A 27,635-nucleotide genomic window follows, 5' to 3' on the forward strand; every position below is an offset into this window, starting at 1 on the left:
TATTCTGGCTCCTGAAGTCAGTGAATCCTTTATTTCTTCTTGATCTGATTTCTACAACTCACAGATGCATTCCCAGGAGCATGCTGCCTGTTACACTTGGGTTGCCAGGTCATGGGCTCCTCAGGAGCTCCTTCTCACGTACTTCATTCTAGCTGACCCCTCCCGTGCCCTCTGGAGTCCCCATTCTGATGTTCCATTACCTGCTCAAACCTTCTCTCCATGGTATTCGTCCTCTCTTCCTTCATCTCACTTCGATTCTACTGTTCTCCCCTGACTAAGTCGGTTCTCCTGTTCACTGCCCGGCTCCTAGTTTGTAACCCTACACGTATTCCAGGATAAGCAGACAAAACAGCACTCTAGGCCAGAACCCACCTATGGGAGCTAAATTGAAGCTTTTTGTGTGTCTGTGGGAGATCTCACTCATATAATTTTTTTTTTCCAGTTCCATCAGTTTACCGACAAATAATTTTCTGGAGAGCTGAGCCATGCTCTACTGGGTGTGAGTGTCACATTTTCATTCTCTGTCCATCAGCGCGTGGGTATCTAGGTTGACTCCATTTCTTAGCAACTGTAAGTGGATCAGCAGGGCAGGCACAAGGATCTCTGCAGTAAGCTATAAAGTTCTTTGGTGCATGCCTAGGAGGAGAATATTCTGGTCCATGCTAATTATTTTTTTAATTTTATTATTTGTAATCGTGTGTGTGTGTGCATGTATGAGTGTGTGTGTTGTGTGTGTGTGTGTGAGAGAGAGAGAGAGAGAGAGAGAGAGAAAGAGAGAGAAACACGGGGTATAAGGGTAGTTCTGGTGCCTATGAAAATCAGAGATGTGGGAATACCCCTAGACCTGGAGTTATAGGAAATTTTGAGGCACATGAACACTGGATCTCTATAAGAACAATATATGACCTTAACCATTCCTCTGTGTCTTCAGCCCTTGATATGGACATTCTATTTCTGTTGAAGACAACTGCAGACCTATTTTTAAATTGTCACACTCATGCGCTCCCATCAACAGTGTTAGGGACGCCCATTTTGTCATACCCATACAGGAATTGTTGTCATCTATAATCAGCGTATTTGCCATTCCGGCTGGGGTGAGCTGGGGGCTTAATTTTGCTTCTATTTGCGTTTCCCTGATAGCTAAGGACGTTGACCACCTTTTAAAGTGTTTACTGTCATTTCTTTGGAGAACTTTCTGTTCTCCAAAAATGGATCCACAGTCCATTTTATAAATTTGGTTGCTTGCTTTCATGGTGTTTACATTCTCAGTAGCTGATTCTACAAAGTTATCCTGTGTCAAATCTATAGTTGGAAATGTTTTCTCCCATTGTGTCATCTGTCTCTTCATTCAGTTGACAGCATTTGAGTTTCATGATAACCTGTCTACTGGTCTCATTTCTTGTGCTGCCATGGTCTTCTTTAGAAAGTCCTTGGCTGTGCCTGTAAGTTCAAGTACATTCTACATTTTCCCTTTGGCAGTTTTGGGATAGTGTGTCTTATGTTGAGGTCCTTAATCCATTTGCTGCTGAGTTTGTATAGAGTGAGAGGGAAGCATATAGTTTCATTTTTTTTCATGTTAAAATCCATGTTTGCCAGTAATATTTATTGAAGGTGCTGTGTTTTCATTAATGTATAGTTTCTGGAATTTTTGTAGAGATCATATACTTCCATTTGTTGGGTGTATTCTCAAGTATTTCTTGTGTGTGTGTGTTTGTGTGATATATGTGCGTATGTATGGCTATGTTTTGTGAAAGGTATTGTTTTTCTATGATTTATTTTAGTGTATGTATTTTTACTATATTTGTCTGTTAATTTTGTATTTTGCTCAAATTATTTATCAGCTCTAGGAATTATGCCATCTGCAAATAAGTATACCGTGAATCATTTCTCCCCTATTTGTGCTCCTTTTGTTACCTTTTCTTGTCATAGTGACCGAGCTAACAGTGGATACCCTGGCCTTGTTCTTTATCTTTGTGGAAAGTCTTCACTATGAAAGTTAGGCAATAAAAATAAACTATTTCACTTAAATGTTCATATTGTTAACTTTTAAAACCTTTTCTATAAAATATAGAATCACGTATAGCAAGTCATAAAACATGAAAGAACAAGAGTCCCAGGATAAGGGGACCAAAACAAAACAAAAAAATCTCAAAGCTGCAAATTGAACAAGCAAGAAACTAAACAAGCAAGAAATGGAATAGTTCATCCAGTGTAGTTATTTTACATGAGTATGTTTTCAGTAATGCATTTATTTTATGAAAATGGATATAAAAATGAGAAGAGACATTTAAGTGGGTAGAAAAGATTACTATGAAATACAGCATGAATCTTTAGTGATGAGTAAAAATGTTGAGGAGTCCTGTGTCTTGAATGATCCTGAGGGGGAGGAGGAGGGTGCAGAATAAGTAAGCACTGGACTTTCAGTCGCTCCCTAAGTCTAACTACCAAGAAAGCAATTAAATGTGCTGCTTCGTTTTCTGGTTATTTAATTCTTCTTACATCTTAACCTTTGCCTCTCTAAACATTGAACATCTTCTAGTAATGTTTATTATACAATCTACTTTGTCTTTTCCTGTGCCTTTAGATAATACAGCCTAGTTCTGAACTATTTTAATAGAGGTATCATTTTAGTCATCAGAAGAAAAAAAACTCTGAGAATACAGTCATGGATCTGTTGACACTATTCAAAATTTTCTTGCTTTTAAGTTCATTTCCCATTTCTTAGGATATCCAAATGTGCTGTGAAATCTCATGTTGCAGGCAGACCATGCATATAACCTATATAATTCAAAGCTTTGTGTATTGTAAGACCAAACCATTAGAAGTTCTTGCCTTACAACCTCAGATGATTTCTGTTTTGAGAACCTTATGCTCCACCTCAGAGCTAGGAGATCCATCCATTTGGATGTCAAGGGGAAGATCAGTTTTTAATTTTTTGCACTATTCTCAGGAAATTTAACTCGAGCAATCAGATTAGCCTTGCCTACGGAGCACCTTCAGAATCTGCTAGATGTACGTTAATGTGCGGAAAGGGGAGGTTTCTTTAAAACCAAATATGTCTGCTTTCCTGGTGACAGGACCTGTGAATTAACCAAGACTCCGTTACAACCTGAGTCTGCACACACATGGGCGTGATGACCAGAGCAAAGCTCTTTGCAGTGTTCGCCTTCACGTAACTGGCAAGAGACAACAAACAGACCTAGAGCAGAACTTACTCTTTGATGGACAGAAACATCGGCCCTTTATGAAGGTGGAGGACAGCCAAAGGTAAGAGAGGAAGCTAACGTGCTTCTGAAAAACACGCTGACTTCCTTCTAACACAGTAATTGTCCGTGGTGATACATGTCCTTTCTGATCTGTTGATTTTCTTTGTTATGCACGCCCCTCAGGGTCAGCCAGATCTTCAGTGATGAAATATGTTTATTTTTCCCAGGAGCATCAGTATTGACGTAGAGGTTACCATATATAGAGAATCAGTTGGAAAATCAGCAGTTCTTACTATGTAATCAACTTGATTCACAGATTGAGAACAAGTGGATTTTCTACTGTTGTTGATAGAACCAAAGGAGAGATCATAAGATTAAGGCAGGCAAAGTTTCAAAAATGGGCAAGGACCTTCCTGAGAGGAATCCAAGGCTCTTCAGGAATGAGCACACTGGCAACCGTGTGGCTGCAGTTTGTGAGAGGTGTTACCAGAGATCGGCCCTCAGCCATCTTCCTGCCTCCCCTCCACTCTGCTTCCTACCAGGAAAGCCAGGTGCCCATCTTTCCTGACCTCAGACTCTAGGCTTACGGGGAGGTGAGGTTAAAATAGAGAGTTTGCCTTATGGTTGTGAAAAAAAATGCTTTTCTTTTGCAATCTTTTTAATAAAATGTTAAGTCTGGATTACTAAGAACATACAAGTGCCAGGTTAAAACAGTTTTCTACATTTATGGTGTAGCTTTGAAACCCATTCCTTTAGGAAAGAAACGCCTACATAGCTACCACTGACAAAATAGACAAATGACATTATTTAGTTGAAATATCCTTTGAAATATTATCATAATTGAGAAAAGTATCCAAATCAGTAGGATGAGGATTATCTTAACAGGATAAAAAGTGGGTCAATTCTTCATCTTTACACTTTAATAATTCATCTGGATAACTTTTTCTTAATGAGTTTCCATTATTTTTTCAAACAGTATATGGATGTATTAGACATATTAAACACATCCAGTAAAAAGTATAACTAAAGGACCAGGTTGTAGACCAGTGTTAGCTAAGTTGTCTGGCCTGTGAAAGGTCTTCTAAAGCTCCATCCTCAGAACTGGGAGGTAGGGGCCTAAAAGGAAAGAAGAGAAGCAACAGCTAATAAGGCATTGTGGTTCCCAAAGCTTAGGAAGCGGTCAGAGGAATCACAAGTGTAGGGCTAGCCTGGACTACATCATGACAGTCTGGCAAAAGGCCACAGTTAACACTTCAAGCTGTTGACTGACACACACAATAAATAAGTCAATTGCACTCCTCACTGAAAATCAAGAAATCCGTGAATCTTCTCTGCAAGGCTCAAAGCGCTAACTGGATATTACTGTCGTGGATACTTCCTTCAAAAAATTCTGCTCTCAGGTAGCATTCTTTCCCTTGTCAATAAGTAGATGTTAGGCTTCTTGTAAAATGGCAGAGGTCAAATCATTCACGCTGGACTGTGTGGCACAGAGTAAATAGCAATGCAGAAGATGGCCCGCTGTTACTGGCAGCATTGCGTGTCCTACACATAGACTGTGAAGTCTGTGCCCCCCTTTCTTATGCGGAGATACAGAGTACACAACCATCAGCGCCAGTCATTTTACTCCTGAATCATGGATCTTTTAAAAAAGACTGTTTCTCCAAATGGGTAAATCACTTTGGTTTCAAAGGCTAAGAAAATATGCAAACCTGCTAATGGAACCCATACGTATTCTCCACGCGATTCTGGACAGAACTGGAAGTGAGTAAGCCTGGAAACAGTCTTCCATTCGTGTTCTAAATGCGGATATATACTTAGGGCAGACCGAGTTAAGTACTGTAGTATCTCAAAGCCACACCAGGAAAGAATAATACCATAAAGCTAGGATAATAAACATGTTGGCTAAATTATGGCCCAAATGTGGGGTTTTCACAAACAATTATCCTTCGTCTGGCACTTCGAATGTGGTATCTTTTACTTTTAATATTTTAATCAGGGGGTCCGCTTGAGCTGGGATTTTAAAAGAGGCAGATCGAGTCTTGCCTTGACATGGCACTTTGTTTTTTGTTATGACTGTAACAACGTTTCCAGAATCGTCTGCTTAGGAACAGAACAGCAAAGGGCAACTTTTGATTCTTGCTATTATTATTTTCTTTCTCTTTTTGGCAGCTGGATTTGGCTTCCTAGATGTTTTTGGAGGCCCTGTAGTAACAGCACAGTCTGAGTTTGGCTATGGATCTAAGACAGGGGAAGGTAGACATTTGCTAGGTAATATCCTGTTTGGTAGTTTTCTTTTTTCTTTGGTGAGGATTTATTTATTTAATTTTGTTTTTGTAATGTGTGCTTTTCTACTTGAAGGAAAATGTACACAAAGGTGTAGGGGTGCCCAGAAAATGGTGCCAGCTCCCTTGAGCGGGAGGTTTAGGCAGTTAATAGCTGGTAGTGTGGGCACTTGGAGATGAAGCTGGCTTCTCGGCAGGAGCGTAACAGCTCTTAACTCCTGAGCCATGGCTCTGCACCTTCAGTAGTGTCCTTGGACTGACTTTTTGGTGTTATATTTTCAATTCCAAACAATTTAGTCAATTAAATACTTACTTAATATATAATAATAACATAGAGAAAAACATAATTATACTTTATCTTAAGCAAGTCTAGTAACAAATATAGAATTGGCCAAAATACTAATTTAAAAATTAAAATATTTGCTGACTCTAGCGCTTCTATAATTGGAGAAAGAAAAATATGTTATTATTATTTTCTTGGTTTGTTTGTATTTGGTTTTACAAGACAGGGTTTCTTTGTGTAGCCTTGGTTGTCTTGGGACTAATTTTGTAGACCAGACTAGCCTCGAACTCACAGAGATCCGCCTGCCTCTGCCTCCTAAGTGCTGAGATTAAAGGCATGTGCCATCACCAGCCAGCTAAAATCTGCTGTACTTAAAGTAAATGTAAGAGCTTTCATCCAATTATTAGCATCAGGAAAAAATAAAAAAATAACTAAATTCCATTAAAATTTCCTCTGTGGCATTGCATTGTTCCGGGCCCCTGCTTGAGTTAGGCTCTTTCCCCGTAGGTTTGTCTTAATCATCTGCTATTACAATCTCACCAACGAATCTTCATAAGGCAACTATGATGTGCTACTTCTATCCAATCACTTTTGAAGAATTGTCATAATTAAAAAGACAAAGGGTCACATAATGAAATAATAGAGAGCTAATTATACTTGCACACACATTCTAAAATTACTTACTTGCAGCTTATGTACCTTATTTTGTTTTGTGTGTGAATTATGTATATGTTTATTTATATGTGCACATGTTAAATTTATCTTAAAATTATTAACCGTGGAAGACTAAGTGTATTGGTTTATAACGTGTATACATGCATTATGTATAATACATACATATTCATTTCTATGTGTATGCTTTCATATCATGATGTGGCCCATCTTTTCAAATGAAAAAAACTGAAGCCTAGATTGGATAAAAGGACCACCAAAATTTCTGTGGCTAAAAAGTTTTATTCTCAACTTTACAACTAAGTTTTGAACCAAACAAATGACTACATTGCAACCATTTGCTTCATGGCTGACAGACAGGGATGTATGCTCACATCTGTTTGTGGACATGTATGTGATTGAATATATATATGTATATATATGGATTATTCAGGAATATTAATGAAAATATTGGGTATTAGTATGTTACACATATCTTACATGATTTTGAAAAAGCTGTTCATAGACATTCAACCAATTTATCCATTAAACAGAAACATTTATTTAGTCAAATTTCATTCAACAAATTTATCCATTAAACAGAAACATTTATTTAGTCAAATTTCATTGAAGCTAAGTATTAGAGGGCATAAATGTGGTGTCTGATTAATCACGACCGTTTTTATCATTCTAAGCAATGAAAACAGTAAATACTAGCAAAGTTACACAGTTGAATGCCTGAACATCTTTGAGTTTCAAAGTTTTTTGTTAGTCCTGTCTACTGATATCACTACGACTTATGAACTACAGCAGCATGCAATTACGAGGCCACAAAATGCTGGCAAGTAGGCTGGAGAAAGTCTGGTCAGTTGTAGCAAGAATGTACTGGAATGGGAGGAGAAAGAGCAAATCTGACATTCTTCAGCTTATGAATAACAAGTCAGGTCTACTTGAAAGATTGCAGAAACCCAATTACTGTCTATTTTAGTCCATTTTGTTCTGAAAGGAAGTGCAAACAAGTATACCTAAAACAAGAGATCTTCTCTCCAGCTCTTGAAATCCGTGGGGAGAGCAGGGCTGTCCTCATGCCAGCATTGCCCACTGGGATCTCAGCTGCGCTTTGAGATCTGTTATTCTGTCAGTAGGGTCAAATGTCAGGATAACAGTTTCTTTCCTGCATGAATTCCAAGTGTGAATAAATCCCCCAATGCATGTACATCATCCCTTCTATATCAACAGAATATCTGAAGATGTTACATTACTTGAATGTCTTTAACAAATCTTCATGCGATAAATTACCAATAAAGGTAAAAACAAAAACTTGCTTAAATTAATATAAGTATGGAATATAAAATTTATAAAGAACTTTAGTAATTTCTAGATAACAGCCTTTTAAAATGAAAAGTGTGTATTTTTGAAATACATTAGTTTTCATGTGAAAGTAAAATCTTGCTAAGAAAAATACAAAAGATAGGAAGAATTAGGCTAACTATGATCCATTAGCAGTCTCAAAAGAAATGTACAAGATAATTGTACTTTAAAATATGGTTTTCTAAGAAAAAAAATGTGCCCTTTCCTTCTGAACAACAAAGCCAGAATTACATCAGCAAAATCAATTAGAGAACTGAGGACATGATTTAGATTACAACTTCAGTAACCCATAATTTCAATGAATTAAGACAGATATAGATATAGATGCAGATACAGATATATATCTTTATCATCATGAAAGTCCTTTTTTCATATCTTTACCCTGGGAGGACATTGAATGAGCAACCAATTTAGTCATTCTTATAGTAGGGTAAAAGAACCAGCCAAAGTAAGGTTTGACCTTTCTGACCCTGAACCCAGAAATAGATTAAAAAAAAAAAAAACCTAGTTCTGAAACCAGAGCCAGTGAAAAAATACACCCTGGCTCTGAAACTAGAGCCAAAAGGCCAAAAGGTACCAGTGAAACAAACACATTTTGGCCCTGAAACCAAAGCCAAATTTGCCCCTGACAAACTGAACATGAAACAAACCAATCTATGAACAGGAAATTCAACCAAACGCAGAGCAGAAAGCCAACTAATCCCTGAGCATAAAATCTAGCCAATCTGAGCTTTTCCAAGTTCAAGGGGATCGAAATCTGATCACTTCCCTTTCTGAAAGACTTCTCTCTGGAAAAACTCCACCCCTAAAAAGCCCTATACAAGCTCCTCCACCCTGGCAAAGGCAGCCTGGGTTCTTCCTTCCCAAATCAATCTTTTTTTTTTTTTTTTTTTTGAAAGAGTTTTGGGTGCAGGTCTTCTTTTGCTGGAATAGAGCAGCATCTCTGACTTAGGGAAGCAGAGCCTCTGCTGGGGAATTTCCTGGGTGGGGGGAGCAGAGGAACCACTGTTCTCCAGAGCAGGAGCAGATCACTACATTCCTGCAGGGATTACTCCATCAGCAGAGTGAAGCAGAGGTAACATCTCGGCTGGAGCTGAGAAGAAAGAGATATGAAGCTCACTTATGGGGGTGGAGCAGAGGTCAGCTGTAATGGCTCTTTCTCAGAGAGAAACAAGATTGCCACATCCTCGAGGAGACTATCCCCAACCAGACATCAACTTTAGGTATAGCCTAACTTCCCAACAACTCAGGATTCCTTTCTCTTCACAGCTGTAGGTAGGCAGGACACCTTCCCTTCAGAGATGTAGGTATAGCCAGACTTCCTGAGAAGTCAGGATGCCTTTCCTTCCAGAGCTGTAACGCTTTGCAGACATAGCTTGACTTTCTGACAAGTCAGGACACCATTCCCTCCAGAGCTGTAATACTTGTCCACATACTCTGGGAACTCTGCTACATGCTAAGCCCTACACAGAATAAAATACTCCTGGTGTCCATACATAATGATCTAGAAGGTAAGCAACTAAATGACAAACATCCAGTAATGACTGGTAATAAGAATATCTGACTATAAGATGGGATCTTTTCATTTGGGAGATACCACTAGTGACAGGTGCCCATGAGATTAATATGTTCAAGAAAAAGCTTGTTTAATGGGCAGTCAGTTGACTGCATCACAAAAATTGATGAGGTCTCAGGAGCTATCTTCTCAACAGAGACCACAAAAATAGGATAGGGTTCAGGAGTGGGATTCTTTTCACCTATCCAAAAGGACCTGGGTTTCATCCCTAGCACTGCCAGAAGAAAAAGGTGTTGAGGAAGGAGGCAGTTAAGGAAGGGGTGGGAGAAGAAGGGAAGAAAAAGAAGGGAGAGGAGGAATACATTGGGATAAATGACTAAAAATAGAATTAATATGATACAAAAATGCAAATATTTTCATTGCTGGAACACAGCACAATATGGTGTGTGCACTCATGAAATGAAGTGGGTGTGGCACACATACTGCACTCCTTAGATTCATTGGAATCACAATGTTTTCTTCACTTTACTGCAGAACAACCTGTTTAATGGATCCAGAATCTATTTGTTTCTGTCTGGACTCCATGACTTACCTAATGTTCAGCACCACACTGAATTAATCATTACTATGTTGTACTTGGCTATTTGGGAATTTGTAAAATCTTCATCATTCATAAAGTTGCTTTGATTCTTATCCCTTTGAAGTTCATGAATCTTAGAACGTCAGTTTAAATTATGTGAGCTGTAGATTGGGCTTAATCTAATATTCAAAGGGGAAATGCAATGTGTAACATGCATCCTTAAGTTGCTATTAATAGTTTTCAATATAAGTATATTAGTTTCTTTAAATTCTTGGGATTATTTATTTATTTATTTATGATTTCTGTCTCTTCCCCACCACTGCCTCCCATTTCCCTCCCCCAAACAAGTCCCCCTCCCTCGTAAGCCCAAAGAGCAATCAGGGTTCCCTGCCCTGTGGGAAGTCCAAGGACCACCCACCTCCATCCAGGTCAATATACCCAAGAGATCCCCTATCATACAACAAAAATATATGCTCAACTATGTTCATAGCAGCATTGTTTGTAATAGCCAGAACCTGGAAACAACCCAGATGCCTATCAACAGAAGAATGGGCAGTACTTTGTCATAGTATGATGACTACAGAAAAGAGTCTTACTGTGAGACCCAAATTCTCAGTACTCATCATTAAGAGTAATTTTTCTTCTGAGAGTTCTTTAGATAATTCTTCATCCAGATTGGAAAATTTTATTTCTATTTTTCATTCATTGAGAGTTTTGTCATGAATGAGCACTAAATGCTTTTTTGAAACTACTGACATGGTCAAATAAACTCTTTTCATTTCCCTCTTCGGCTGGTGAATTATACGCACACGTTTTAACATTCTCAGCCTCCCTTACACATCCTAGAACACTCTCACTTAATCACGACTTAGGATACTTGTTCCGGTAGTTTCTTGTTAAGGTTTTCCACTAGGGGTTCTTTATATTCTTTGCACATAGTGATGGATTCTAAGACTGTCTTCATTCATGTCGTGTGGTTTGATGATACCCATTCCTATCCATTTACTTCTAATACACTATCCTCACCAGCTCCCTTCCTGTTTCAAGCAGTCTCTGTTTTTATTTTCATAACGATCACCTCCATATATCATTTATGGCTGTGTTATGTATATTGTATATAATCTGGGAACTCATATGTAAGAAAATGTGATATTTGTCTTTTGAATCAGTTCATTTCACTTATGAAGACCATTTCCTCTTCCACTCATTTTCTGAAAATGGCGTAATCTGCTCTCCTTCATAGGTGAATGAGACTCGATTTATCTGTCTTCTACCAAATGGGATTAGGATGAATCCATAACTTGTCGTGTGTGAAAATGTCGCAATAGTGGATGTGAAGGCATTTCTCTATTATGCTTTGGTGGTTGGATAAGAATGGCCCCTTTTGGGCTTATATATTTGAATGCTTGGTCGTCGGGGAGTGTTGCTACTCAGGATTAGGAGATGCAGTCTTGTTGGAGAAGGCAGGGCCTTATTGAAGTATGTTCCTGTGGGTGGAGTTTGAGGTTCTAGAAACCCAAGCCAGGGCCTCCCAATCCAGATGTAGAACTCTCAGCCACCATGGCTGCCTGAGTGCTGCTATGTTTCATGGCAGGAGGACGATGGACCGAAGCTCTGAAACTGTAAGCAAGCCCCAATTACATGCTTCCCTCTTTAGAGTTGCCAGTGGTCACGGTGTCTCTTCACGGCAGTAGAACACTAGGACATGTGACCACTTATATTCCTCCGGGTAACCTTCTCACATGGAGTAGAGTTCCTCTAGTCGTTCTTTGGGTGATCTGACTGTGCTTTGTCTGCATGGAATGTGGGTGTGGATGTGGATGCGTGTGTGTGCTGTTATCAGATGTCTTGCTAAATGTAAAGCTACCTTGTATGTTGAGGCAAGGTCTCCCCTTTGGAATCAGAGGTTGCTAATTTGGCTAACCTGGGTATGCAGCTTGTTCTTCAGATCTCCTGCCTCTGCTGAGGGTGGTAATTTGAGGCAGGTTCCCACATCTTCCAGGCCTTTATAGGGATTTGGGGGAGCCTAGGTCTCATCTTCACACTCGCACAGCAAGTTCCTTTACCCACTGAATCCTCTCCCCAGTTCTGTGTTTAGCTTGATGGGAACACTAATGATGTCTACAGCGAGACGCAAATTTCCATCCCCTGCATCGGTTCTTGAGGGCTCTCTTTCTCTGACACCCTCACTCGTGTTTGTTGTGATCTGTTTCCCCAATGATGTCTAATCTGAAAAGTTTACAACTATGCTCACCTGGAAAGCTGGTATGTCATTGCATTTTGCTGTATCTTTCAATCGCTTGGCTATCAATGTAAGGTGGAGTTTCTAAAATAGAGCTTATTAGCACCCCATGCTTTTCTGTCTTTTGAAATAATTTAAGGAATATTGGTGTGATTTCGTTAAGGATTTAATACAGTTTAGCACTGGACTCATCGGGACTTCAGTAATCGAATCTTTTTGTATTAGTATGTCAGTCTCATTGCTCATTATAGATCTGTTTACATTTAAATCTGTTGGAATTTAGTGAGCCTTTCTGTTAAGAAACATATCCCTTTCTTTATAAGAAAGATTCTGAAGAATAGCCCTCAGCTCTTGCTATGGGTTCTCAGGAAGGGCAATGCAAAGCAAACATTTCCTCTATAGAGGCCTTGCTAAGGATTCAGTGGCCTTTCTCAAGTGGCTTTCCATTGTTCCAGTATCATAGTAGCCACAAGGAGGAAGGATTCTCCAAGCAGATGTATTCTCTGGAAACTCGAGGATCCTATATTAGTTGGAACGCAGAGCTGTTCAGCAATGAGCACCATAATAATTTTGTTTTGTATTAGTATCTTCTGGATGCTATGAATTTATGACAGGCACTGGTTTCCTAACATTGACTGCTATGTTATTTTGAGTCAATGTTGAAACAGAGTGGGATCACAGAGTTGATTTTTATAGACATTTCCCCAATAACATGAGTCTATCCAATTATTCCATTATTTTCTCCTACTTTCCTACTTTTGATTGGCTAGTTAGTTATATTTATCTACTAATATATTAGCATCTTTAGTAATAGGGTAAAAGTTAAAAATTGATGTATTTGAAATATTCCCAGTTCCTTAATCCAATGAATTACAGTCATGAAGATTGAGTCACTTCCAGTTTAGTGGCTGAAATGATATACACTCACACCCTGGGTGTCTGTTCCTTAGCAATTTTGGCTTGTCTGAACTCAGTTAAACTCAGCCCTGAGCAACTGATGGCCCATTTCCTTTTGTCTCAATATTCCAAGATCTATAATAAAATATTCAGTATTCCTTGTTATCTTTTTGCAACATTACATCAGCAACAAAATCATTACAGGGAATTGTAATATCTGAGCAATTATATGAATATTTCAATTATAAGTTTTAATGCTTCAAAAGAACAAAAGTTTTTTTAAAAAAACTGAATGATACTATTGCTTTAAGAAGTATTTTTTTATTAATGAGCTTTTATATGACAGGTGACCTCTCTGTGTGATAGCTGTCATCTCTAAGAACATATATGTGTATAATGAGCTAAACATTTAAGCTAATGCAAACCAATCATCATGGTGCTATTTTATCAAGGCATTATGTCAGAGTTTAAGGATACTCATAGCTTGGAAGGCAAATAAATATGATTTCATTCATTCTGTAAGATTGAAATAGAAAGAGATACATCTGAATGAAATATCTTTATTCATAACACTTTACATAACATTATAGGGATATGACAATTTTAGTTCAGTTCTTCTAACATTTGTGTTAGAAACTTAGAAACTGTCAAGTCAAGGAAAGTTTTACCGGAATTTCCTAAATGATTTCTTGCTTTATTAATTTTATAGTGAAAAAAGAGTTTTTAATAATAAAAAATTGTTTAATAATTATGATGGATAGGTTCTATTATTTCAGAAATTGAACATATGAACAATAAGTTTTTCTGTCCCTGATGGGGGATATTTAAAATATGTAGAAACTTAGAGTACATGCTGATTTTAAATCTAGTCTGGAATGATCAAGAAGTGTAAATACAAAAATATAAAATGGAAAACACACATTCTGGACCTACCATACTCTCCAGATATCGTAGATAATTTAAGAGGGGAGTTTTGCTCATGTTCATGCGGCTGAGTAGAGTTCAGGCAAGGGAATGGTATTTCTCAGCTCTTAAGCAAGAGCTCTCCAAGATGAGAAGCCATACTGACCCACCCCAGTGCAATAGTACCCCACCAAGTAGCTTCTGCCAGCTAACCAAATTGGAAGTGATGGAGCTTGTGCAGGAAGTCAGGTAAATGAAAGGCGTCCCTTATTTCATTGTTCCATAGCCCTCCACATAGCCTACTCTAATTCAATAATGACTAATGGAATTGGATAGGTCTACAAAAATGCATTATTTAATCAATAATTTCTCTTCACATCAATATTACGTGAGTCAAAAGATAAAACTTGTTGGGTAAAATTAAGATGCATAGCATGTAATTTAAGGTTTGGGGCTGATTCCATGCCTTTACATACCTATCTTTGAGTCTGGGTTTAGTTGACAGATTATAGTATTTTGAAGAGAAATTACAAGTAAGATTTAAGCAGTAATTTTAAAAGTCTGAGTCATAGCAATGCTAGCATAATGACTTGATTGTTCAGTAACAATGCATTCAAATGTGTGCCTACTCCATGCTGAACTTTAAAAGCGATGCAGGAACTGGCTTGTACCCCATTGTCATATGAGGCCAAGGACAGTAAAGTCCTTGAGAAATGCTTTCTTAATTAGATAACTTAGAGCATACTACAACAATACATAATCATATATTACAAGTCCCTTTTACATGGAATATGCTGAAGATCAGTCTTGATGAGATTCATATGTTCCATGGTAGGAACGTGAGGATTAGAATTATTAAGCAGAAGGAACAGAGATATAGGAGAAATAAGAGGCAGAAACACAGAGCAGCATCAAGAGGGACATTCAGTGACTACAAAATCTGCCTTGTTTATTTTCCACATGCTTATATACTTCACTCCAAAAGGACAGGGGGGAGGCAAAAGACTTTGTTAACATGATGTAAGGAACTGACTTCAATTCTCTGACCTTTGGTCCAGGTGGAGCAGATCCACCTCTATACCCAAAATCCTAATTAACCACACCCTAGGCCAGAGACTCTTGTTTGTAGCCACGTCTGCTGTGTCATCAACAACTTTGAAAGAGCAAAACTAAGCTCAAACTCTCTGACCTTCAGTTAAGGTGGAACAGGCTCACATCTGTGGGCCCTCATGGGAATAAACTTCACTAATTGAAATGACATCTTCAAAAAGAAGTGTTTTACTTTGGTCATAACCACATACACTGGAGAGTTTCCCTTGGTATAAAGACAAATCCTTAAAGTTAAAAATGCTGTCCCATTTTTCTTTTTTGAAAATATAATAATCATTTTCATCAGAAGGTCATAAAATATTTTGACAAAAAAAATAGTATGCAGAATTATTTGTTGAATTTGTAAAGAATAATAAGGAGTTCTTGGACAAAATTTTTCTATGTCATCGTTTCAGCTGCTCAGTTTTCAGATAAAGGTCAGACTTGGAGTCAATACTACTATGAATTACACTTAGAGCAGGACTGGCCATTTATGCTGTCCTGGGGTTTTCTTTCTTGTCTACTTTTTAACTTCCTTTAGCCTTTCTCTTCAGTTTAACCCAGGTGGTGCAGATCTTCTATTCAGATCACAGTATGTCCTCAACTGGTCTCGAAATATACAAATAACTCATTTTAAAGAGCAGCATCATGTATAATATAAAGTTCTTCTATTATAGCATGTAAAAAAATCCTACCTGGAGCCAGTTTCAAACTTCCAATGCCTTGATATTTTCCCTACAGATAGAGATCACACAGAAGATTGTATTGTGAGATGTAAACAAGTCATCCCAGTTCCTTTCTTCATGAATGCATGCATGGGAGAATTAAATTAGAACAAGACAGAAAAAGAATCAATTTTATACAAAGAATTTCAAAGCTGCCTTTAACCTGGCTTAGATCTGCAGATGACTGTGCCTGTCTATGAACTTGCATGGCTTCTGGCCAACAAATAAAATTAAATGTGACACTCAGATTTCACAACAAAGACCCTGAAGATTTATTTAATATATGTGTGCTTTTCGCTCTTGTTTTCACAATGGCTCTAAATTATAGTGATCTCGTGTACTACATGCCCCAAAACGTGACAAATAGAATGGTTAAAACAGAGTATTTTTGTGCATGGATAAGTGGATGGTTGAGACATACCATGTTTAGAAAACTAGAATATAATGAATGTGTGCTTTTTGGTGATTTTCTACCCCTAAATATGAGCTGTCCATTGTCCCCTCAAAGTATTGTTGTCTACACTGTTGTCTTGGTGTGACAAAAACAGTTCTGCATTGTTCATGAAGTCCGCTTGCCTTTTGACTTGACACCTTCTTGCATGCTCTAAACCTTTCTCTTGTTGAGTGAGATACTTTTAAACTCTCTATCAATGACCTCCCCCAGAGTTTTGAGAGGTGACAGATGAATTATTATAGTTAGAAACAGTAGAGGGCAGGGTGGTGGTGGTGCACACCTTTAACCCCAGCACTCCAGAGGCAGATGCAGGCAGATTGCTGTCTGCAGCCATCCTGGTCTACAGAGTGAGTTCCAGGAAAACAGGCTCCAAAGCTAGTGTCCTGCAGTTTGACAAACAAGATGTGCTAAAAGAAATTTGGTAAACACTTCAAAGTGATAGTGACACTGTCTAACATTCCTGGACAAAGAAGAAGTGGGAAATGGTTTGTTTTCGTCTGTCAGAGTTAGTGCTGAATGATAATAATAATAATAATAATAACAATAATAATAATAATAATAAGTGTGGTCTATGTGTCTCTCTATTCCCACAAGAGCTGTTAATTTAGAAGACATGATATCTTTTAGTTCAGTTTTACTAAATTATGGTTGTTGCTTTATTTTTATTTAGGACCTTGTCTCAATTAGCTTAGAGTAGCCTTGAAATCACTGTGTATCTGACCATGATACTCAGCTCCTGGTCCTCTTGCCATCACCCCAGTGAAGCGCTTACAGGAAGGTACCCTTGCACTCAGCTACACTGTATTTCCTTGTAGGGCTTTTTAAAACCAGTTTAAAGTAACAAACCAAGGCCTAATGATAAAACATTCACAATATAGAGTAGAAACAAAAGGCAGCGAAATAACATAACAGACACAATGTTTATGCATTCATTTAGAAGAGAGATACATTTTAGCTTGAAAATGCATTTACTTATACCTTTATTCAGATATTTAAATAATTACCTCACAAAACTGTTCTGGGAATGTGTACATTTTAAATATAAAAGTACAATGTCCACAGCTGTTCAGAGAATAAAGAAAATGTGAATGCTTTGCCAACACATTGGTAACAATGGTAACTTTATAACTACATGTAACTTTTGAATTAAAACTTCTTTTTTCATTAGTATCTATTGGTAATGTCCAATTAGAAATCAAGCTTTTACATATATTCCTTTTGTTAAATAGCATAGATATTAATATAATAAAAGTGTTTCAATTAAGTCATGATATATCCCTGGTCTACTATTTTGGTGTAAATGTTTACAAAAAGTATTTATTGATTGAAAATGCTCATTTCATTGTATGATGTGAAATTATGTTCTAATGGTTTCCAAGTCAGTTGAAAGAATTAAATACAAAATAAATAAAATGTAAATAGATCCAAAAATTAAAGTAATTACTTTTGAATAATAATCTGTACGTAATTTAAATTCTTATAATTTCTCTATTATTATAGTATTTCAATAATTTTAAAAGGTTAAATTTTTGTGTGAGATAACTAATGTTACCTTACCGTCACAGTACATACAAAATTGTGAACTATGTAGCGAGAGGAGGAGAAAGAGGACTAATATCATTAAATTCTACACGTCAAGATAACGTGATAATTAGCACACTTTGAGGACTTTCTAATGGACTAGAGGTGTGTGCTCAAATTCCAGAGCGCCAGGTAAACACAGACGTGCAGACACAAAGCAATGACGTGATTGGCAGCGTGAATAAGCCGGAGGCAAAGCAACTACTCAGAGGAAACACAACTGTTCCCGGTAATTGGAGCTTAACAATCCCTCTGTCGGGTTTTACAAGATTTAACTGAGTTATGTTGTCAAATGAAACAAACAGGGGTCTTTAAGGAATAGATGGATTTCAGTTAAGCCTTTCTTTAGTTTTGAATATTTGAATAGGTAGAAAGGAAACTGGACAGACACACGGCAGACAGGGGCAGCAACAAGAATGGAGCTGAGACGTGATGAATTAGCTCTGTGGGTTTCAGGTCATTTAAAATGGGTAGGGTTGGATGTGTATGGGGAGCCTACTGATAAAGTATGGCTCACACATCAATGAAACTCTTGGGGAGACAGATAAAGTTTCAGATAGAAAAGGGTGGCGGACAAAGAGGAATGCAACGTCTATTGTGGAAAAGGAACAGACAAATCTATCAGTGTTTTAAATAGACACTGATCACATAATGAAATATACAAACAAACCCACTTTGTACACATATGATGAAAGGAGACAGCATAATAAAAGCTACTCCTTCATTTTAGTTGGTGCCAGAGTTTTATAGTGCAATTTTTCTACTGGGTACTTTCCTCTCCATTTTAAAGGCAAAAGCAAAGAGCAGCTAAAACGTTCAAGACATACATCAGGTAAAACCTTAAGATTAGTGTTTCCTATGCTTATGCTTATTTTGATCTGGGTCCTGTGACTGCTGATATTCTGGACACTGGAATTTATGCATTTGAGTTTTAAAATTGTCTCAGTAGACACCGGTGCCTCTTGGTATCTCAGATTCCTTTCTTAGTTAATGAATGTGGTAACATACGTCAATATTGAGAAGCAGGTTATATATTATTTATGACATGTTGAAAATGGTGCACAGAATCCAATATGAAGCTTTCGTTTTGCCTTCCTGTTGTGTTCCATCTCATAGCAAATATAAATGGAAACACAGAGAAGTAGAGCACTTACAGCCATTCACCTGAAGCAGATGTGTATTCTCTTCCTTTTCTCACAGGACAGTGTGAGTTCCACAAACCTAGAAAACAATAATCAGGATTCAAGTGCTGATACCATAATATTTATAGAAAGCTCTTCCAAATTATATATCAATTCTCAGATGAATAATTTCATATATGGATCAGAATACCTGTTATTCCAGAAAGAGGTTGCAGTGGATTTAGGCACTATGCAAGAGTGAAACCACAGATACAGAAACGGCATTCAGCCATATTTGACTTTTCTTCAGTTGCCATGGGTCAGGTCTGCCGTGCGCGACCTCCATCAGAAAAAGCATACTCTCACAGCACAGCAGCTTTTGTGAAATTGGTTGAATAATAACTACAGTTTGGACCGAACACTTTCTTCTTTAAACATTTACTACATGCGTCTGCAGTTTAGGATATCATCATACAACTGGTAAATCACTCACATATATAAGATCGGGCAAGTTGCCCTGCAGATATCCAGACCTGGATCAACTTTAACCGGTTGGGAGTGGAAAATAGACAAGTGAAAATCGCCTCTGCTGTGGACACAGAGGAATGCGGGAGAGCGGCTTCTGCTCTAGCACTTTCATCGCGTTCAATATTGAAAATAACCGAGACAGGATTTAAAGCACACATAACAGAATGCAAGACTACATGCAGGTGCACACCACTTATGTAAGAGACCTGAGTATCTCAGGAGCTTTGTATTTGAGGGTGATTCTGGCACCAATTCCTCATGGACACTTAGAGACACCTGAGTACATGGGGAAGTGGCATTATACTGAGGTTATATGCAGAAATCATACATATTCTATAAATATTCTCTAAGTATCTATAAATATGTACATATGCTTAGTTTTACACACACACATATATGAGATAATCATTGGGTAAACACAATCAATGAATATTTAATCTCTATTATTTTATTTTCAATTTCTGCTAACTCTGTATATATTTTTAGACAGACTTAAATCAGAGACCCTTAGAAAGACATCACCAGAAAGAAGGTTTTTTTTTAATGAAGACTTGTTTCCAATACAGAGACACCAAAACCCAATTCCTGATTAAAATAAATAATCTTTGTTATCAAATTTTAAAATGATGTATAATTCAGAGATTTCTTTTTTTTTTAGATTTTTCGAGACAGGGTTTCTCTACAGATTTCTATAAAATTCATTAGTCATTAAACAATTAAGTTAAACAATATATTAACTGCACTGAACATTTGTGAAGCAATATGTTAAATATGTTTAGTATATTAATATGTTTAATATATTAAATATTTTAAATATATTAGTATTAAAATATACTGAAATTATTAACAAGAAATGCCTAGGTGTTTATCTCAAATTACTTTAGAAGAGTTGCCCAAGGACAAACCAGCTTAAGGAAAGAGAATGTTTCAGTCATAGAAATTAGAACACCAGGACTATGATTTATGATTTAAAGTGCTAAAAAAATATCAATTTTGAAACATTAGAAATGAATAGTTCATCTTAACACCTTGATTTGAAGTAATTCTGCTTTCACAGGAGATATGAGACAGCGTAGACTATGCATGTCTCGCGGTTGCTCCTCATTCTATAGCGAGCTCACGCAGGCGGCAGCACCCCTTGCTATGGCAAGCTCCCACACAGTGCAGCATGCAGCATGACTATAAACCAGGAATGTGGCGTCAGCACTGCTCGCAGAGGCAGTCAAGGCTCAACAGTGTGAGCCTCACTGCTGTGTGCTCTATTCGGTCCCATGGCACACAGTCTTGAGTAATCACCTCCCGTGATGAAGAGGGGGAAGAATAAGGGACTAGGAAAGGTCATGAATGGGAAAAGAAAGCTCCTGAGGTGATGGTGTGGTTCAATGAACTGTTCTCTAACATCAAATGCAGAATATGTCTCCGTTTAAGACCCTTTATACATGTGCGGGGGGGAAGGCTATACTGTTGTCCCTAGGTGAAATTCACAGTGAATAATCAGAATGCAAGCCAAAAAGAAAATGTTGATTTTAGAAAAATAATTTGTCAAAACCACAGCACGCTATTCTCTTCTCAGACAGTATTGCCATTTAAATTAAAGTGTCTGCGGAGGAGATGTATCTGACAACAAATAGAACCCAAATGACCTCTTGTATATGTTAACCTTATTAATTGCTTTAACATTCAAGTGCTGCATTTCCTGGCATAGAAAGTTCCGGTTATTTATTGCCCTTTATTGTGGCAGACCTTTGTGCTTTGTGTTTTCAGCTCTGTTATTCTTAGGAGCCAGGAACTCTGACAGCTGTTGCCAGTTCCATGAAGTTTGTTTAAAACAATGGGGGAGATTGCCTAGCAACCTCACATCCAGTTTCTGGTACCCTCTTGGAGATCACATTCCACACACCCTGCTCATCTCCATAAGCTCACAGGGGAAATCATACACACACATGCATCCCAACACAGCATAACCAAAATTCCCCACTGGGTTTCTTAACGTCTTGCCCCATTGTTCCCGGTCTCTGTGACTATTTGACACAAGCAGCCTGGGTGACTATTAAAGCTGAACTAATCACAGGGAAATTTATGCAAATCAGTTGCTTTCTCCTCTGTCGTTCCCTGTACAAGGTTTACTTTTGTCAAGACATTAATATGCAGCCAAAATGTGCATTATTTATTTATTCATTTATTTATTTAGCTAGTTAGTTAGCTAGTTTACTAAAGTAGAAGTCAGAAACCCCCTTTATCCTGTGCCTAACATGTGATACCTCAGATCCATTGTTTACTTCACTTTTGAAAAACGCAGGTTTAATGAAATCAACATTCTTTCAGTGTTGGTAACAGCCAGCCAGAGTTGAACTGCTTTTATTACGTATTTTCCTCTTTATCTGATGATAATAAAAACGTTTAGGGCATTATTAGACTTCGTGAGGATACCATCCCAATGGGTGACAGGTCTTGACTCCAACACTAAAACTTCATTTGTTCATTTGTTCTCTTACTTTAGAATATCTTAATAGTTTCTCCTCGTATGCTTATCTGCAAACTAGAAACAGTAAATAATGCCAAGATCCCTTTCTAGCGAGCATCTCACAAATGTTCAAACTCTACTGTGAAACTGTTCTGCATTAAGAATTGAGAAAGAAGACAAATTATGAATATAAAGATAATGGCCAGTTTTGACTATCATGCTGAACTAATGCAGCCGTGTGTAAAGATAGAAAGACAGGGTGGTCACATGATCACAACTAGCTAGAGAATCCGGGAAGACCCCAGACATAAAATAAAGAACACAGCTATTCTTGGTAGAGAAGATGTGAGTCTAACCACAGAACTGAGTGACATGAGAGACAGAGAGAAAAGAATCCCAGCTGACTTAGCATACTCAACAGTGAGCGACATAAGACTCACAAACAAGAAAGGAGGTGACATCTTACATTCAGGATTGCCCTTTGACTGCTGTATGCACTCCATGGCACTCATGGCTGTGTGCACTCACACAAACATGTGCTGCACAGACACACATACGAGGAATGTAAAAATGAATTAGCCATTAGCCTTATAGATTCTCATAAATGAATAACTAAATATTCAAAAACTATTTTTAGAAATGCCAATTTGCTACTCATAAGATTACCAAATTATTAATTTAGTATTTACTCAGTGGCTACTGAGTGGAAATTCAGAGAGTCTCAAAACAAACAAACAAACAAATAAAAAACCAACAAAGACACTATTGTCAAAGAAATGTGGGGTGCAGAGGCTTGTATTTCCTTAATATTGTACTGAAAATCATTGCATTATAGCTGTATCCTTTAGTCATGTGACATAAGCTGACCACTTTGTTGTGAAACACATTAAGTACAATTAGATCACAGTTTAATTCCTCAAGCATCTGGTGCTCATTCTGAAGTGGCTACTAACAGAATTTTATAATGGAAATCCAGAAAATGTTCGTTTAAGGGGGGGTAAGCATATTTATCTTTTCTGTTTCTTTTTGTTGATGCTCTCCATTTATCCTGAAAGTTAGAATAGGAAGATAGTGTCTAATCTTGACAGTAGCTTCTTAGTAATCAATTAAGATGGGCTGGAGAGATGGCTCAGTAGTTAAGAGCACTACCTCCTCTTCCAAAGGTTCCTGAGTTCAATTGCCAGCAATCACAAGGTGGCTCACAACCATCTATAGAGATCTGGTGCCCTCTTGAGAAAGAAACCTGGTCAGCTGTACCTCATCATCTTAGATCATGAAACCCAATATGGAAAAGTTCAACAGAACCACCATATATGGGCTGTCCACGCATGCTTGAGCATTGGCAGGGCTGACATTTCATTTTTTTCCTTCTTACGCATCAGGGCTGAATCACCCAACTCCTGTCTATAGGGTAAACTATACTATGCTGCCCAGGTGAGGTACAGGGCCTATATTCCTAAGTGCTGCAGTTTAGAGGAGGAGGGCATCTTCCCCTCCCCCATGCCACCACATGGCATACCAGAGGAGTGCCACCTGCTCTCCTGTTCTTGTGCCCACAAGGCCAGTTCACCTATACCCCTGCAAACGGGGTCAACTCTATTGTGCTGCCCAGGTGAAGTGTGGATCGTGTGGATCGCTCTCTCCCCAGCACTTCAGCCCAGCTCATGAGGGGCAGGACCAGTTCTCCCTTGTGCTATAGCCCATGAGGGATGAGGCCAACGTTGCACAGCCCTGTCTTCTCAGCCTTTGGGGGTAACAGGAGTAACAGATAGCAACAGAGACCCAGCAGTGTCAGGGCCATAAGCCAGGCCTAGACATCGTTAAGCCCTGGATGGCAGTAAGCCACCCACCTCCACTGGCTCCTCACTGTGTTCGCTTCTTCAGCTATGCCTCTGTCCACAGGCCGTGAACCATCTTGTCTCTCTCTCCCATTTCACACCATATATTTGCTCAGGAGAGTGGTGTCCATCTGCCTGACGCCATAAACATAGCTCCTGGCGTTTTCTCCTCCTCCAAGTTCAAGGTGGACTCCTCAAGGCCTGCATGTGGGTCTCCTTGTCCTACTCAGTCTCTCACGGCCCCTGAGCAAGACTATGGTTCCTCATCACAAAAAGATCCTAATAGAGGCGGGCAGTGATGGCGCACGCCTTTAATCCCAGCGCTCAGGAAGCAGAGGCTGGCAGAGCTCTCTCAGTTCGAGACCAGCCTGGTCTACAGAGAGTGTTACAGGACAGGCTCCAAAGCTACACAGACAAACAATGTCTCGAAAAACTAAAGGCAAACAAAAATGAAAAAAAGAAAAAAAAACACCCAGCGAACTGTTGGTTGGTGCAAGTGTTTCTCTCACAGGCTGGGGCTAGAAAGCCTAGGCTGCCTTTGGTGCCTGCCCCAGCCACATGGTGTGAGGTGGAGGTGATGCAAGTCCTCTCTCCGGCTGGGGCTTTGGTCTTGTTTATAACTGAATGTATCCTCAAATCTAATCTCTATTTGAGCCTCAAGTTCCATAACCATTTGCTACTAGATACTGTTTGCATCTCAACTCGTGATCTAGTTGCCTGGAGATAGGTGAATTCATGTCCTTTTGATCTTGTATCTGTTCCCTATCTGATTTGGGATCCATTGTCCCGGCCCTGGCATCCTGCCCTTCTGGTGCTTTTCTTTGGCTTCTGGCAAGCAGTTTGGCTCCTACCTTTGCGGGTGACTTTTTTGAAACTGTGTTGGTCACAGCTGCTTTACTGCAGGGTCGGTCTCTTTAGAATCTGACCTATCACGTGGGTGAGTTTCTCCCACATTGACGTCATCTAGTCACAGATTACTGGAGGAAAGAGATGCTGAAGTGCTTGAGATGAAACAGAGTAGAAACAACACGGTGAAATGAATCTGGCTGTGACTCTCGTTTCACATTGATTGTTTTTCTACTTCTGTACTCTCCCTTATTCCCAGGAACCCGCCGGGCTAGTGCCAATGTTCATCAGCTTTTAGCTTTCTCTCATGAAGAGGCTATTGTCTGAATAGAGTTCAGGCCATGGCATTTAGCATGGGCTCTGGAGCTGTGAAGACTTAATATTTAACTCTAATACCGTTAGTAAAGGAAATTTGACTGCTTGTTTTCCCAATTTGTTACAATTCCTAGCAATCTAATCAAACTGAAGAATAATAAAAGAATGCATGAGAGTCCTTAGAACAGCATCAGCTACACAGAATTCATCAGTATGCAGAAGTCCCTTGGATCCCCCCCCCCCATATTTTATACATATCCAAGAGAATATTTAGGTCAAATTACAGCAAAGGCAAGTGAAAACAGCCCCCTTCATCTTTTCCTAAGACATAGGTCTAGACCATGACATCATGTCTCTTATGTCTCATTCCTGCTGAGATTAATTTTTATGCCATTGCCTAACAGCACAGAAACCAGCAGAAGAAACAGAATCTAAGATGCAACAGGATAGAAATCTCAGGTTTCACAAGGCATGAAAATAATCGTGGCAGTTTTTAAGCTACTAATACTTAATTGAAGAAGCTTGCATTTCATTGCTTGAGAACAACTATAATACTCTAAATATATTTAAGGTTAATATAAGAAATTCCAAACGGTGCTAACATATTACATCATGAAGCAGTTTGTTGCCATTTCAGAATATGGGTGAATAGCAATCCAAGGATGAAATGAAATTAGTAGATATTGAAATACTTTTAAAATGAACACAGACACTTTCCCTGTATAATCTAATTTCACTCTACAGCACAGGAAGTTCAGGACTAATGGCGTTTCCTCCTCAGATGAAGACTCTAGTCTAACCCAACTAGATTTGTTGAAGTTCTGTTTCCATACAAAAGCCCCTCTGGCCGTTGGAATCACCTGTAAGCCCAGGTATTCTAGCAGGAAACAGAGTCTTCCTTACTTGCTGTGCTTTACCGGTGACTTTAAGATCTTAAGCAGCAGAAAAGTGAGCTAAGTAAATCTCCACCAAGGTAAAGTCCTTAACTGAACTAATCAGTAAGTAATTAAACACCAATCAGTGGGTAGTCAAGGAGATCTCCAGGTCTCATAATTTCCGTTCTTATTTTCATTTGACCTGTATCAGTTGTCTTCCAAAAGGAAAAATAAAATTCCAAAGATCCACAGGTTGTTTTATTTGCCTTGAGTCATAAAATTACTTGTGTGTGTGAGTTCAGATCAATTCTTGCTCACTAGGAAATGCTGTGGGTCTGAAGTTGCTGCTACGGCCCCAGGAACTGCCCCCTAAATGGCATTCTTTGATACTCTCCACCTCTTATCTGCCTGGCATTCATCACTCAGCCCAGGGCAGTGGCTCTGTGCCAACGCTACTTGCAGACTATGAACAGAATCCTCTTTGTCTCGGTTTAAATAATTACATTACGCTGCCCTGCGTGCACACCGGAATGAGGTTTAACTGAAAGATGGACTGGTTCCATATGCGATTCGAGAATGATACCACTGGCAATGACCTTTATCACTTATATTTTAAACTAAGCACATAAGTATTTCAGATATGGAATTAAACCAAGGAGAAATCAACCTGAATGGTTAGGAAGAAAAAGAAAGTCAAAAGGAATATAAATGCTAGTATGCTTGATTTGTAATATCTTATGATTATGTTTTCCTTTGACTTGATTTTTACTACAATGTAAATTCCTTGAAGCATGCAATGCTTATCTTGGATCCAATAAAATATATTCCTACAGTATGTAGACCTTCCCCATTACCAAAAGGCATGCATTTCTTGTAATTGTTCATAAAGCAATGGCTTGGCTGCCGAGTACCACTGCCCATGCGTGTAGTTAGAGACTTGGCTACAACAGCTGATTTACAAAAGTGTAGAAAGTATCTGGATATTTGTAGATATGAGGACAAGAGACATGGAGCCATGACATTCCTTCAAGCAACAGAACATGAGAAAATAGTATCTCATGTTAAATTATTCTACAAAGGCTTCCTTAATACAGGAAGCTCTATTGTGACGGTAATTTTTTTGTCAAAAGTTAGACGACAAAACGCAAAAGTTATATCTTTGTGGACTTCCAAATTATAAAATTAAAATGCTTTCTTAAACATACTATAGTAGGAAATATATCAAGATGCGTTATAAAGGTTAAATATTAACACACTTATAAAAGTAATTTTAAAATTAGATCAACCATTTCTTTTTAAATATCTTGTCAACTTTCAGTTTAGTTAGGATATTTGTAAAACACACAGATTATAAATTATGGGCAGAAGTAAAGTTAATGATGGCTTGATATTCTGAACAGTAGAAGGGATAACCTGCAGAATTTACTGAAAGTAAAGAAGTCCCTGTTTGTCGGCACTAGGGGTACATTAAACAAACACTGAAGAGTCAGGAGCGATGAAGACAATAGGATGTGGATTTGCTTTTTGCCAAGTGGGACTGTGAAAGTTGAATCTTGGATATAGCAGATGAGATGAGACCTCAGGCTTGTGAAGGGAAACTGTCTGTACTCGGTGGAGCCAAGGGAGATAAATAGCCTTGAGCAGCTCACTGGAACTACTGAACAAGGTCAGTGTTGGGTAAAAACATCTAGAGATTTGATGCTGAAATACTGGCACAGTGGCTCACAGGAAGTAACTTATCAACTAGAGAACAGAGCGATTCGAAAGAGATGCCAGGAGGGTGAAATAAATTAGAAGGAACACACATTATTTCTGGGAATAGGATTCTGTTTCTAGACCTATCAAACTGACATTCCAAAAGTTAAAAA

At 38.4% G+C, this 27,635-nt stretch overlaps 1 long non-coding RNA gene across 1 annotated transcript in view; it reads right to left on the minus strand.

The window, feature by feature from the left end:
- LOC126511615 (uncharacterized) overlaps positions 1-19,246 on the minus strand; it is a 44,193-nt gene extending 24,947 nt beyond the window's left edge. The window contains exons 1-2 of the long non-coding RNA XR_007594752.1: positions 19,113-19,246; positions 18,935-19,001 (exon numbers count right to left, since the gene is read on the minus strand). This is a non-coding gene — a long non-coding RNA (uncharacterized lncRNA). The remainder of the gene's footprint in view (positions 1-18,934; positions 19,002-19,112) is intronic.
- Between the last annotated feature and the right edge of the window lie 8,389 nt (positions 19,247-27,635).

The sequence above is a fragment of the Alexandromys fortis genome, unplaced genomic scaffold, assembly GCF_014885135.2.
Source record: "Alexandromys fortis isolate MF-2015 unplaced genomic scaffold, M_Fortis_MF-2015_v1.1 scaffold_102, whole genome shotgun sequence".
Classification (NCBI taxonomy): domain Eukaryota; kingdom Metazoa; phylum Chordata; class Mammalia; order Rodentia; family Cricetidae; genus Alexandromys; species Alexandromys fortis.